Here is a 14,893-nt window from a genome sequence, read left to right as displayed (position 1 = left end):
ATCTTTGTAAACAAAGTTTCTGTAACCACTGTGATTGGTGGTCATGTCATCGGAGAACAATTCTGTTGGTCTCCGATCTGAGAACTGAATGCCAGAGGCAGGGTGTCAATGTGCAGCAGAGGGAGCGTGATCTCTGCACCCACTTATGCACTCCAGTTCATGTTTGACCAAAATGTCTAATGGGTTATACACCAGCATTGGAACACAGCCCAGCCATGGCCCTCGCAGGATGTGAGGTCCTGAAATCTTCTGAAGAAGAAGTACCCTTAATGACTAGAGATGAGCGAGCACTAAAATGCTCGGCTACTCGTTATTCGAGACGAACTTTTCCCGATGCTCGAGTGCTCATCTCGAATAACGAGCCCCATTGAAGTCAATGGGAGACTCAAGCATTTTTCAAGGGGACCAAGGCTCTGCACAGGGAAGCTTGGCCAAACACCTGGGAACCTCAGAAAAGGATGGAAACACCAACGAAATGGACAGGAAACAGCAGGGGCAGCATGCATGGATGCCTCTGAGGCTGCTTAATCGCACCATTATGCCAAAATTATGGGCAACAGCATGGCCATGACAGAGTGACAGAATGAAGCTAGATAGCATCTAAAACATCCAATAATTGACCCTGACACTATAGGGGACGGCATGCAGAGGCAGCGGCAGCAGCGGCAGGCTAGAGAGTGGCATGGCGACATACCCTAAATGGACTCAGGCTTCAAACCAATGGGTGGCAGAGAGGAACCAAAGGAGGTGAGCAAGAAGCGCTCAAATAATATCGGTACATGATAAAAGTTTGCCAGTATATTTTGTGGATTACACAGCAGGGTGGCGACAAAGTTAACATGGAAGCCATGAAAACAACCCAAAATTCTGCCTGACACAGCTCGTTTGATAAGGGGACCATGTATGGAGGCAGTGAACTAGTAGTAGATTAAAGGTACTGCAGTTAAAACTATGTTAGTTGGATCTTGGCATGGAGCTGGCGCTCCGCTGCCAGGCGAGCTTTCGCCAATCCAAGCCCCTGTCTCTAGGCTACTCCCCAAACAGCACTTCTAAGAACCTTTTGTATGAGATCAAGTGTAGTAGCGTTCTTATAAGTTTAGGATATGGCGGGTGAGGGGAATGTAAACAGATGCGCAAGAAGCGCTGAAATAATATTGGTAAATGATAAATGTTTGCCAGTATATTTTGTGGATTACACAGCAGGGTGGCGACAAAGTTAACAAGTTTGTTGTGGAAGCCATGAAAACAACCCAAAATTCTGCCTGACACAGCTCGTTTGATAAGGGGACCATGTATGCCTACAGTTCATGCCAGTCGCTGCACTGGCTGCCAGTCTCCTTTCGAATACAGTTTAAAATAATAACCCTCATCCATAAAGCTCTGTATAATGCTGCACCCCCCTACCTCTCCTCTCTTATCTCAGTCTATCACCCAACCCGTGCTCTTAGATCCGCCAGTGATCTTAGATTAACCTCTACCCTAGTGCGGACCTCCCACTCGCGTCTCCAAGACTTCTCTAGAGCTGCACCAATTCTATGGAATGCTCTGCCCCGGACTATCAGACTAATACCTAAGCTCTTAAAACCCATTTCTTTAGGCAAGCCTATAACACTCATTAACTGCATGAAGTTTTAACTCTTCTACTAACCCGTCCTGTGTCGTCCTCCCATCTGTTATCCAGCAACCAACAGGCACCAGACTTCTCTGCAGTCCCATTCACCCTGGACCTGGTATATAAGATGACGGCTGAGTGGTTCAAGCGACAGCAATTCCATTTATTATATTTTGTTCTATTCCCTAAGAAGAATGGCTTGACCATTAAATATTCTTTTACCTCGTGTTACCCCATCATCTTCATAAACCGTAAGCTCTGGCGAGCAGGTACCTCACTCCTGTTGTTCCATACAAATGTTGTGCTCTGTTACATTACATTTGTATTTGTTTCCTATGATTTGTAAAGCGCTACGGAATATGATGGCGCTATATAAATAAAGATTATTATTATTATTATTATTATTATGGAGGCAGTGAACTAGTAGTAGATTAAAGGTGCTGCAGTTTAAACTATGTTAGTTGGATCTTGGGATGGAGCTGGCGCTCCGCTTCCAGGCGAGCTTTCGCCAATCCAAGCCCCTGTCTCTAGGCTACTCCCCAAACAGCACTTCTAAGAACCTTTTGTATAAGATCAAGTGTAGTAGCGTTCTTATAAGTTTGGGATATGGCGGGTAAGGGAATGTAAACAGATGCGCAAGAAGCGCTGAAATAATATTGGTAAATGATAAAAGTTTGCCAGTATATTTTGTGGATTACACAGCAGGGTGGCGACAAAGTTAACAAGTTTGATGTGGAATGCCCTGTAATAGCTCTTGGGCGGTGTGCCTTTTATCGCCTAGGCTCAGCAGTTTGAGCACCGCCTGCTGTCGCTTAGCGACGGCACTGCTGCTGTGCCTAGAGCTACCGACTGATGGCGCCATGCCCACGGATGGTAATTCGGAGGAGGAGGAGGTGGAGGAGGGGTGGGAGGAGGAGGAGGTATAGTAGGCCTTTAAGACCAGGACCGAGGTAGGCCCCGCAATCCTCTGCGTCGGCAGTATATGACCAGCCCCAGGGTCAGACTCGGTCCCAGCCTGCACCAAGTTAAGTGTAGTAGCGTTCTTATAAGTTTGGGATATGGCGGGTGAGGGGAATGTAAACAGATGCGCAAGAAGCGCTGAAATAATATCCGTAAATGGTAAAAGTTTGCCAGTATATTTTGTGGATAACACAGCAGGGTGGCGACAAAGTTAACAACTTTGATGTGGAATCCATGAAAACAACCCAAATTTCTGCCTGACACACCTCGTTTGATAAGGGGACGATGTATGGAGGCAGCTATATGGACGACTTTTGGAGGTAGCAATGGAGACAACGTGTGGAGGCTGCTATGGAGACAATTTAATTTGGATAGTGCCTGTATGTGGCAGTCCAAAAAAGTTTTCAAACCAGAGGAGCAGGTAGGTGGCCCTCCAGAAAAATGAAATAGATTGAGTGCCTGTATGTGGCAGTCCAAAAAAGTTTTCAAACCAGAGGAGCAGGTAGGTGGCCCTCTAGAAAAATGAAATAGATTGAGTGCCTGTATGTGGCAGTCCAAAAAAGTTTTCAAACCAGAGGAGCAGGTAGGTGGCCCTCCAGAAAAATTGAATAGATTGAGTGCCTGTATGTGGCAGTCCAAAAAAGTTTTCAAACCAGAGGAGCAGGTAGGTGGCCCTCCAGAAAAATGAAATAGATTGAGTGCCTGTATGTGGCAGTCCAAAAAAGTTTTCAAACCAGAGGAGCAGGTAGGTGGCCCTCCAGAAAAATGAAATAGATTGAGTGCCTGTATGTGGCAGTCCAAAAAAGTTTTCAAACCAGAGGAGCAGGTAGGTGGCCCTCCAGAAAAATGAAATAGATTGAGTGCCTGTATGTGGCAGTCCAAAAAAGTTTTCAAACCAGAGGAGCAGGTAGGTAGTCCTCCAGAAAAATGAAATAGATTGAGTGCCTGTATGTGGCAGTCCAAAAAAGTTTTCAAACCAGAGGAGCAGGTAGGTGGCCCTCCAGAAAAATTGAATAGATTGAGTGCCTGTATGTGGCACTCCCAAAAATTGTTTAAAACAGAGGACCGGGTAGGTGGCCCTCCAGAAAAATTAAATGCATAAAGTACTATAGCTAGAGCCAGTGGGCCCTGTCAAAAAATAGCCAGTTTCCTCTGCTTTAGTGTACAAAGAGGAGGAGAAGGAGGAAAATGATGAGGAGGAGGAGTGCATAAATTATTCAGGTTGAGCTTCCTTCACCTGGTGGAGATTGGAAATTATGAGAAATCCAGGCTTTATTCATCTTAATAAGCGTCAGCCTGTCAGCGCTGTCAGTCGACAGGCGTGTACGCTTATCGGTGATGATGCCACCAGCTGCACTGAAAACCCGCTCGGACAACACGCTAGCGGCAGGGCAGGCAAGAACCTCCAAGGTGTACAGCGCCAGTTCGTGCCACATGTCCAGTTTGAAACCCAGTAGTTGTAGGGAGCTGTGTGATCATTTAGGACGATGGTATGGTCAGCTACGTACTCCCTCACCATCTTTCTGTAAAGATCAGCCCTACTCTGCCGAGACTGGGGACAGGTGACAGTGTCTTGCTAGGGTGACATAAAGCTGGCAAAAGCCTTGTAAAGCGTACCCTTGCCAGTGCTGGACAAGCTGCCTGCTCGCCTACTCTCCCTCGCTACTTGTCCCGCAGAACTACGCACTCTGCCGCTAGCGCTGTCAGAAGGGAAATACTGTTTCAGCTTGTGCACCAGGGCCTGCTGGTATTCATGCATTCTCACACTCCTTTCCTCTCCAGGGATGAGAGTGGAAAGATTTTGCTTGTACCGTGGGTCCAGGAGAGTGAATACCCAGTAATCAGTGCTGGAATAAATTCTTTGAACGCGAGGGTTACGGGATAGGCAGCCTAGCATGAAATCTGCCATATGCGCCAGAGTACCAACGCGTAAGAATTCACTCCCCTCACTGGCCTGACTGTCCATTTCCTCCAACTCCTCCAACTCCTCTTCTTCTGCCCATACACGCTGAACAGTGATCAGAGAGTTTTTCAACAGGCCAAGCAACGGGATGGTGAGGCTGATGATGGCGGCATCGCCACTGACCATCTGTGTTGACTCCTCGAAGTTACTCAGCACCTGACAGATATCAGACATCCACGTCCACTCCTCATTGTAGACTTGAGGAAGCTGACTGACCTGACTACCAGTTCTGGTGGAAGTTGACATCTGGCAGTCTACAATCGCTCTGCGCTGCTGGTAAACTCTGGATAACATGGTTAATGTTGAATTCCACCTCGTGGGCACGTCGCACAACAGTCGGTGAGCGGGCAGCTGGAGGCGGCGCTGCGCTGCCCTGAGAGTGGCAGCATCTGTGCTGGACTTCCTGAAATGCGCACAGATGCGGCGCACCTTCGTGAGCAAATCAGACAGATTGGGGTATGTCTTGAGGAAACGCTGAACTATCAGATTTAACACATGGGCCAGGCATGGCACATGTGTCAGTCTGCCGAGTTGCAGAGCCGCCACCAGGTTACGGCCGTTGTCACACACAACCATGCCTGGCTTCAGGTTCAGCGGTGCCAGCCACAGATCAGTCTGCGCCGTAATGCCCTGTAATAGTTCTTGGGCGGTGTGCCTTTTATCACCTAGGCTCAGCAGTTTGAGCACCGCCTGCTGTCGCTTAGCGACGGCACTGCTGCTGTGCTTAGAGCTAGCGACTGATGGCGCCATGCCCACGGATGGTAGTTCGGAGGAGGAGGTGGAGGAGGGGTGGGAGGAGGAGGAGGCATAGTATGCCTGAAAGACCTGGACCGAGGTAGGCCCCGCAATCCTCGGCGTCGGCAGTATATGACCAGCCGCAGGGTCAGACTCGGTCCCAGCCTCCACCAAGTTAACCCAATGTGCCGTCAGCGATACATAGTGGCCCTGCCCGGCAGCACTCGTCCACGTGTCCGTGGTCAGGTGGACCTTGTCAGAAACGGCGTTGGTCAGGGCACGGATGATGTTGTCTGACACGTGCTGGTGCAGGGCTGGGACGGCACATCGGGAAAAGTAGTGGCGGCTGGGGACCGAATACCGAGGGGCAGCCGCCGCCATGAGGTTGCGAAAGGCCTCGGTCTCTACTAGCCTATAGGGCAGCATCTCCAGGCTAAGCAATCTGGAGATGTGGACATTAAGGGCTTGGGCGTGCGGGTGGGTTGCACTATATTTGCGTTTCCGCTCCAGCGTCTGGGGTATGGAGAGCTGAACGCTGGTGGATGCTGTGGAGGATCGTGGAGGCGACGATGGGGTTTTTGTGCCAGGGTCCTGGGCAGGGGGCTGACTATCAGCTGACACAGGGGAAGGAGCAGTGGTGTGCACGGCCGGAGGTGAACGGGCTTGGTGCCACTGAGTGGGGTGTTTAGCATTCATATGCCTGCGCATACTGGTGGTAGTTAAGCTAGTAGTGGTGGAACCCCTGCTGATCCTGGTTTGGCAAAGGTTGCACACCACAGTCCGTCGGTCATCCGGTGTTTCCTTAAAGAACCTCCAGACTTCTGAAAATCTAGCCCTCGCCGCGGGAGCCCTCGCCACGGGAGCTTCACTACGTGACACATTTGGCCCTGATGCACCTGCTCTGGCCCTGCCTCTCCGTCTGGCCCCACCACTGCCTCTTCCAACCTGTTCTGGTCGAGGACTCTCCTCCGTCTCAGAAGCACTGTGTTCACCCGGCCTCTCAACCCAGCTTGGGTCTGTCACCTCATCATCCTCCGATCCCTCAGTCTGCTCCCCCCTCGGACTTCCTGCCCTGACAACAACTTCACCACTGTCTGACAACCGTGTCTCCTCATCGTCAGACACCTCTTTACACACTTCTTCCACTACGTCAAGAAGGTCATCATCACCCACAGACTGCGACTGGTGGAAAACCTGGGCATCGGAAAATTGCTCAGCAGCAACCGGACAAGTGGTTTGTGACTGTGGGAAGGGTCCAGAAAACAGTTCCTCAGAGTATGCCGGTTCAAATGCCAAATTTTCCTGGGAGGGGGCAGACTGGGGGGGAGGAGGCTGAGGTGCAGGAGCTGGAGGAGTGCCGATTTCGGTGACATGGGTGGACTGCGTGGAAGACTGACTGGTGGACAAATTGCTCGAAGCATTGTCGGCAATCCACGACATCACCTGTTCGCACTGTTCTGGCCTCAACAGTGCTCTACCACGAGTCCCAGTAACTTCAGACATGAACCTAGGGAGTGTAGCTCTGCGGCGTTCCCCTGCTCCCTCATCAGCAGGTGGTGTCTCACCCCGCCCAGGACCACGGCCTCTGACCCCTGCAGTAGTTGGACGCCCATGTCCCCGCCCTCGTCCTCTACCCCTAGCCCTCGGGTTAAACATTTTGAAAATGAAAGTTATAACTTTAATTTTTTTTTAACTTTTTTTTGTGTTTTTTTGTGTTTTTTTTTTTTTTTGTGTGTGTTTTTTAGTTTTTAAAACCAAACAATGCTATCCTATTGCTATGGCTATTTTCTAGCCAAGTATGAAAGCACACTGCTATGCCAAAAGAGATGACGCTGAGTTATGAAAAAATAAACGTAAAATAAAAAGAAAATGGCAGACTGTGCCTAATTGAAATCCAACCCCTAATAAATTTTCCCACTTCGGTCTTTGCGATGGATATGTGCGTCACTAAGCGCTAAACACAAAGGTCGCAAGTCTCACTACAAATTCCTCACAATTTGGTAGTAGATGCACTGCAGCAAGGACAGCCACCAGCAGATCAACCAGAAATAAAATATATATAACGCTATTGTAGGCGTAAGTAAGCCGTTTGGATTCTCCTATGGCTATTTTCTAGCCAAGTATGAAAGCACACTGCTATGCCAGATGAGATGACGCTGAGTTATTAAAAAAATAAACGTAAAATAAAAAGAAACTGGCAGACTGTGCCTAATTGAAATCCAACCCCTAATAAATTTTCCCACTTCGGTCTTTGCGATGGATATGTGCGTCACTATGCGCTAAACACAATGGTCGCAAGTCTCACTACAAATTCCTCACAATTTGGTACTAGATGCACTGCAGCAAGGACAGCCACCAGCAGATCAACCAGAAATAAAATATATATAACGCTATTGTAGGCGTAAGTAAGCCGTTTGGATTCTCCTTTGGCTATTTTCTAGCCAAGTATGAAAGCACACTGATGAGATGACGCTGAGTTATGAAAAAATAAACGTAAAATAAAAAGGAAATGGCAGACTGTGCCTAATTGAAATCCAACCCCTAATAAATTTTCCCACTTCGGTCTTTGCAATGGATATGTGCGTCACTAAACGCTAAACACAACAGTTGCAAGTCTCACTACAAATTCCTCACAATTTGGTAGTAGATGCACTGCAGCAAGGACAGCCACCAGCAGATCAACCAGAAATAAAATATATATAACGCTATTGTAGGCGTAAGTAAGCCGTTTGGATTCTCCTTTGGCTATTTTCTAGCCAAGTATGAAAGCACACTGCTATGCCAGATGAGATGACGCTGAGTTATGAAAAAATAAACGTAAAATAAAAAGGAAATGGCAGACTGTGCCTAATTGAAATCCAACCCCTAATAAATTTTCCCACTTTGGTGTTTGAGGTGGATATGTGTGTCACTAAGAGCTAAACACAACGGTAGTAAGTCCCCCTGCAAATTCCTCACAATATGGTACTAGCTGCAAATAAAAAAAAAAAAAAGTATAACGTTATTGTAGCCCTATGAAGGGCTGTTGGGTTCTTGTAGAATCACTCCTGCCTAACAGTAAGCTAATAGAACACCCTAACGCTTTACCTAACCAGCAGCAGCTCTCTCCCTAGCGGCATCCAGACACAGAATGATCCGAGCAGTGCAGGCAGGGGCTAGTCTATTCCAGGGTCACCTGATCTGGCCAGCCAACCACTGCTATCGACGTGTAAGGGTACCACGTCATGCTGGGTGGAGTGCAGAGTCTCCTGGCTTGTGATTGGCTCTGTTTCTGGCCGCCAAAAAGCAAAACGGCGGGAGCTGCCATTTTCTCGAGTGGGCGAAGTATTCGTCCGAGCAACGAGCAGTTTCGAGTACGCTAATGCTCGAACGAGCATCAAGCTCGGACGAGTATGATCGCTCATCTCTATTAATGACTGTTATGAAAACACGATACTGCGGCCATTAAGGGGTTAATGGGACAGCGATGCCAAGTTTGGAAGTAGTTAAGCTTGTTGTTCCTATTACTTTGTTTGCAGAATTGTACATGCCGTCACGGTGTTGGTAAGAGGAGTTGTTAAAGGCAATGGAGTTCTTTAAGAAGGGTGAACTGTTAAAGGGGTTGTTCAGTTATCTTAATTTAGTAGTTGCACTTTAACCATTGCACCCAGTGCATTGGTGGTATTCCTGTGAGCAAGGACCCCAGGATGGGTTTTAATTCTTCAAAGAAATGCCCATGGCTCTGCTGGTGAAATGCAGAGGGCAAAAGAGCACTGACAAATTGTTAAAGTTTATGTAAATCTTCATGACTTTAAGTCAATTTTTTAAGTTAATTTTGAATGTTATGTATGTTTTTGTTTATTCAATAAATGAAGGTCTCTGTGGCATTTTAACCACAAATTTTGTAGTGCCATTTAAGGGTAAGTGAGTGGCCATAATGAGATGGGTGGTGGTTACAGCACTACTATCTATGGAGTAATGCTGTGTGAAGGCTGTTAAAAGGCAATTCCCAAAGCACAGCATGAAAACAGTCTCTTTTTGAGATTCATGATATCTCAATGTTTCAGAAAACATTTCAACAAATTTGACCTAGGAATTGCAGAGTATCCAGTCTTCACATTTATGTTAACCATTCGTAGCAAATGTTTTCACCTTCGAGCATATGAAGCAACTTAAAGGCTGAGGTGTGTTCAAATACTGATTTGGAAAGCTCTATGCAGCGCTGCATAATTTGTGCTATATTAATAAAGGAATTATTATTATTATTATTATTACAGTTATTACAGAAACTAAAAATGACTCCCTGCTAAGAACAAAGCTTTACCTGACAAGTGTATAATCAGAGAATTTTACATCTACACAGTGTCAGCATAAACATGAGTGACACCAACTAATGAAGATTAATTTCTGGGGTTGCCTAATCCTGCCCTGTGGTGTCAGGTGTACAGGTTTTTGGCTACAAAGGTGATTGGGTTGGGTTGGCGCATGTGAATGGAGCCTTAGACTAATGACTGAACATGCAGCAACATGAGTACAAAGTACAAAGATAATTGATGTTCCCTTTGATCATTTTTTATGTGACTTAATGATATGATAATGATAAAGTCATTAAGAATATAAACATATTACATATTTTACAGTATGTGACTTGTATTTTAGGGTGTATAGATAATCCAAGCTAAGCTTCACTGATCGATGGCGCCAGGGGAGGGATAGGTTTGGGCACATTTACTTACCCGTCCGGAGGAGTTCACAGAAAGTGCATTGTCCGATGATAATGCACTCTGCCGCAATTCACTAAGATTGTGCGCCTAATGTCCTGTATGTGTCGCTTCCCAGCTCTGGTCCGCCGGAGTTCACCTTCCTCTTCCTGGTGCATTTAAGTGCTTGATCTTGCGACACAATTTGAAAAATAAATCCCATGCTCAGTTCGAATTAGTCGGATCATCTGATGGCCTTTCCCCCGATTTCTGTCGCATGAAAGCCACCACAGCTGCGCCAAAATCCGTTCACGTGCGACAATCCTCTGTTACACACCTGTCACAGTGGTGCAAAACCTGAAAACATTGGGAAGTCCAACGAAAGTGCAGCCACAGACCCTTAGTTAATAAGCCCCGTTGTCTCTGTTCTTATTGTGGTATTTTATAGGGTGCAACTAATTCTCTAAATGATGGACAATTATCGACCCATAAAATTTATACTTATATAAGAAAATACTGTGATTGATAATCAATGGGGTCCTGCTTGGTGCCCATAGTGGGCAAAAAGGCCGGATTATGGATGGTGATCGTTAGCTGGGTTACTTCCTTATAACAATGTAAGAGATGTTTGCAGGTTATATTAGTGTTTTGTGAGCCCTGATTGTCCAATTTGTCCAATCATGTGTGTAATGTATATGGTTTGAGTGCAGTGTGTTCCAACTTGTGTGTTACATGTGCAAATTTTCCAATGTATAGTGTTTATTGTGCCCCACGTGTTCATGACATGCATGTGTCTAGTGTGTGAGTGGTATGTATGAGACTCTTATCTAGAAGGTGAATGGTGTATTTGGAATTTGTCTAAACACAATAAAGGGGTTGCCCACTTTACATCATGTTTTTTGTAATGTATCTGTATGTAAGCGTGGAGTGGGTTAGGATATTAGGAAATTTACAAATGTACATCTTTTAAAAGTTCAGCACCACTTTCTTGATATGTAAAGTGAAGCCTCCTGTCTGTGAAACCTCATCAGCCAGACATTCCTGTACATAACATGGTCATTGATGGAGGGTCATGTGATCTTATTTGTCCATGAACTATCGCCACTTAGAGATCACATGACCCTCTATCTGCAGCCATTTTATGGACAGGAATCTGATGAGGTAAAAGACAGATTACCGTATTTTTCAGACTATAAGGCGCACAAAAAATCCTTTGATTTTCTCAGAAATCAAAGGTGCGCCTTATACTCCAGTGCACCTTATATATGAACCGTACTTACAGACAACAGCTGCCTTGAACTGTGCACAGGTCTGCCACCTGCTGGTCATTCATCCTTATAATCAGGTGCGCCTTATATATGAACCTTTTTTTATTATAAAGAGATGGACCAAATGTCACGGCAGGGATTTTTACTTGAAAGAATACAAAACTGCTACTGGCAGACAAAGATACAAAAACCAAAACATTTGTCAACCCGGCCAATGGAGAAACCATCACAATTAGGCGACTCATGAACTGCAAAAGCACGGCAGTTGTCTATGTGGCACAATGTACATGCCCACGCTTATACGTGGGCAAAACCGTACAACAATTACGGAGGCGCATCTCCAGCCACTTGAGTTCTATTACAACAAACAAAGACACTCCTATCTCCAGACATGTGCGGTTGCATCATGATGGCAAAGTAGACACTCTCAAATTTTGGGCTATTGACCAGGTCATAATGGGTCCTCGGCAGGTTAACATTGATCGTAGACTTCTACAGATGGAAGCCAGATGGATTCATAGACTCAAGTCTCTGAGCCCCATGGGCCTCAATGAAGGATTCACTTTTGCTGCATTCTTGTAAATGTTCATTCGAGTATACGAATCACTTCATTTACTCACACACCACTATATCTGACTTTTATTATAACCCTCTACTGTTGTGCTCTAATTATGGGAAGTAATTACCTCCCCCTCCCCTCTTCACTCATGCTCAAAATCTATTTTTGCATAACAATACTCACCGCTCTTCTATAACAATGATAGTTTTGTTCCTCTTAGTCCAACTCAGCTTACTCCTGACACTCTGTGGGAAGCCTTCTCGACGAAATATACATATACTTACCACCGATCCATGTAGTGATCTGTCCTTCTCACCCTATACTACGACGCCTCCTAAAGCTCATAAATACATACCATCTCTGCTTCCAACACTAAGTCCAGGAGCATGCGCGCTGCAATATACAGCCGCATGGAGTAAAACTCTTCACGATTCCTACACTAAGTCCAAGAGCATGCGCGGTGTGTATTAACACAGCCTATACCTTCTCGTCTATCATGCTAAGTCCGCGCGCATGCGCATACCGCAACACTCTATGGACACATCAGCTGACACGATCAGCTGACACTGTCACCTGACAGTGACGGTCACATGACCGTGATGTCGTAGCGCCCAAGACACCACCTCTTGGCGTGCTACGCCCTCACCCGGACCAATTACATGCTTAGCAGCGGTAGGTAGAACTAAGAATACTATTCCTATTGGCTTGAAGAGAGATTAGTGGGAGGGGCCACATCTTTAAATGCTTGGCGTGGAGGCGCCGCAAACACTAATAGCCCTACCCCTGATGAAGCCAGCTTGCTGGTGAAACATGTCGGGGGGCTAAAGTGCATCTTTTTTAATTTGCAGCTAGGTTAGGCTCTGAGCTAGTTCATACATTAGCAACCACGAATAATGATCTATCAGGGAGAGTGTAGCATTCTACCTAGATATTAAACTATTATTGTCCTTCTACGGTGTAGAGCTCTGGTCACAATATATGACCAATCAGTATCTGTCTCCAGAGGACTAACAACTACTATGGTCATACTCTGCAATTTTCTAGTGTTCCTCTAAGATACTCTGAGGGTATAAATACGCACCACTGTAGTGTCTGGCAACAGACAAACAGAGATACATTTACTACCATACCTCAGTAGGAGCTCTCACAGATATACAAAAATATCGCCAAATATAGTAGGGACACCAGTCCTTTGAGAACTACGATACTGATATCCTGGTCATTGTTCGTGGCCTATTCGTCGTTCATGGGAGTTTGGTCCACTACTCATGAACGCTACTTTTGTGACTCAATGAACCTACCCTACTGTGCTTTTAACACACCTTCCCTTTGAGCACTTGGTAGCTAATGCTACTACACAACATACTCTCTTAACTTTGAGACTAAATAAACGTTAAGTTTTATCATGTGTTAATAATATATCTATTGTCCGGATATGGGTATCTTTGTCTGCCAGTAGAAGTTTTGTATTCTTTCTTATATATGAACCTAGAACGTTTTAGCAGGCATTTATTGATGGTGCGCCTTATACTCCGGTGCGCCTTATAGTTCAAAAACAGTTTTTAAAACATACTGAATGATCAAAACTTTAGAAGGTCTACATCTCCATGAACTATATACTGAATGTACCGAACACAATATATGATTTATAGAAAAAAAGAAATGGCCATTAACTTCTGTAAGTCTATATATTACAGCTGCTATCAGTTGCCTCCATTTGTCATGACCCCACAGGCCACTGGCAAACGGAGACTAATCCATATACATCATCTTCAGGTCAACGCCCTGACAGAGGGATCGTTTTTCACTCTAACTTTCAGAAGACTGCCATTTCATGAGATAGTATTCATTTATGCTAATCTTTAGGAAGATTCTTGGTTATTTTCCACACTCTTGTCACTATTAGATGTTGATATATTAGGTATTAATGATAATGTCCCGACATTGCAGACATAAAACATCATTCATCTTTTGTTGTTATATTCAGCTTTTGAGTCATGGACTATACGAAGTACTAAAATTAAGTAATCACACCCTTTGCTCAATATTCAGTAGAAGAAGCTTTTGAGCTAGTACAGCCATGAGTTTTCTTGGGAATGTTGCAATAAGTGTTTGACACCTGGATTTATGGGGATCCTCTGCTATTGTTCCTGGCAGATCCCCCCCCTCCCCCCAGTTTCCTCAGGTTGGATGGTGAATGTTGGTGGTAGCCATTCTCAAGTCTCTCCAAAGATGTTCAATGCAGGCTCAAAAATTGTCAAAGAATAGTGAAGCCAATGTTTTTTTATTTTATCTGTGTCCATAGCGTAATTGTCTTGTTGGAAGGTGAACGTTCCGCCCACTCCGGAAGCGTTTTTCATCCAGGATATTTCTGTACTTGGTCGTATTTTTTTTCCCTTCAATTATAACCAGTTGTCCTGTCCCTGCAGCTGAAAAACTCCCCCATAGGATGTTGCTGCCACCACCATGTTTCATTTCTGGAATTGTATTTGGCAGGTGATGAGCAGTGCCCGGTTTTCTCAACACATACCACTTGCTCTGAGGAGAGGCTTCCGGTGGCACTCTCTGCCACAAGGCCCCAAACTAATGGGGAGCTGCAGTCCCCCATTGCCCTACTGCATCTCTGGTGCTCGGCCACAGTGATCTTCTTCTGTACTTCTCTCATCAATGCTCATCTCCCATGATTGCTTAGTTTGGCTGGACAGCCAGGTTGAGAAAGAATTGTGGTCATCCCAAACTTCATCCATTTAAGGTTTATGGAGGCCACTGTGCTTTTAGTGACCTTGAGTGCTGTAGAAATTCTTTAGTAATCATGGCCATTGGCCATAATCTGTGCATTGCCACAATTCTGTCTCTGAACTCCTTTGGCAGTTCCTTAAATCTCATGATTCTCATGTTCTCTGTGCAGTGTGAGCTGTGAAGTATAATATAGACAGGTGTTTGCCTTTCCTAATCAGGTCCAATCAGTTTAATTAAACACAGCTGGACTCCAATGATGGAGTAGAACCATCTCAAAATGCAACGGACAGCATGTTAGTTAAATATGAGTGTCACAGCAAAGGGTCTGAAAACTTATGACCATGTGATATTTGAGTTTTTTTGTTGAATAAGTTAGCA

This window comes from Engystomops pustulosus, chromosome 2 (assembly GCF_040894005.1).
Source record: "Engystomops pustulosus chromosome 2, aEngPut4.maternal, whole genome shotgun sequence".
Lineage (NCBI taxonomy): Eukaryota > Metazoa > Chordata > Amphibia > Anura > Leptodactylidae > Engystomops > Engystomops pustulosus.
This window is presented reverse-complemented; position numbering follows the sequence as displayed.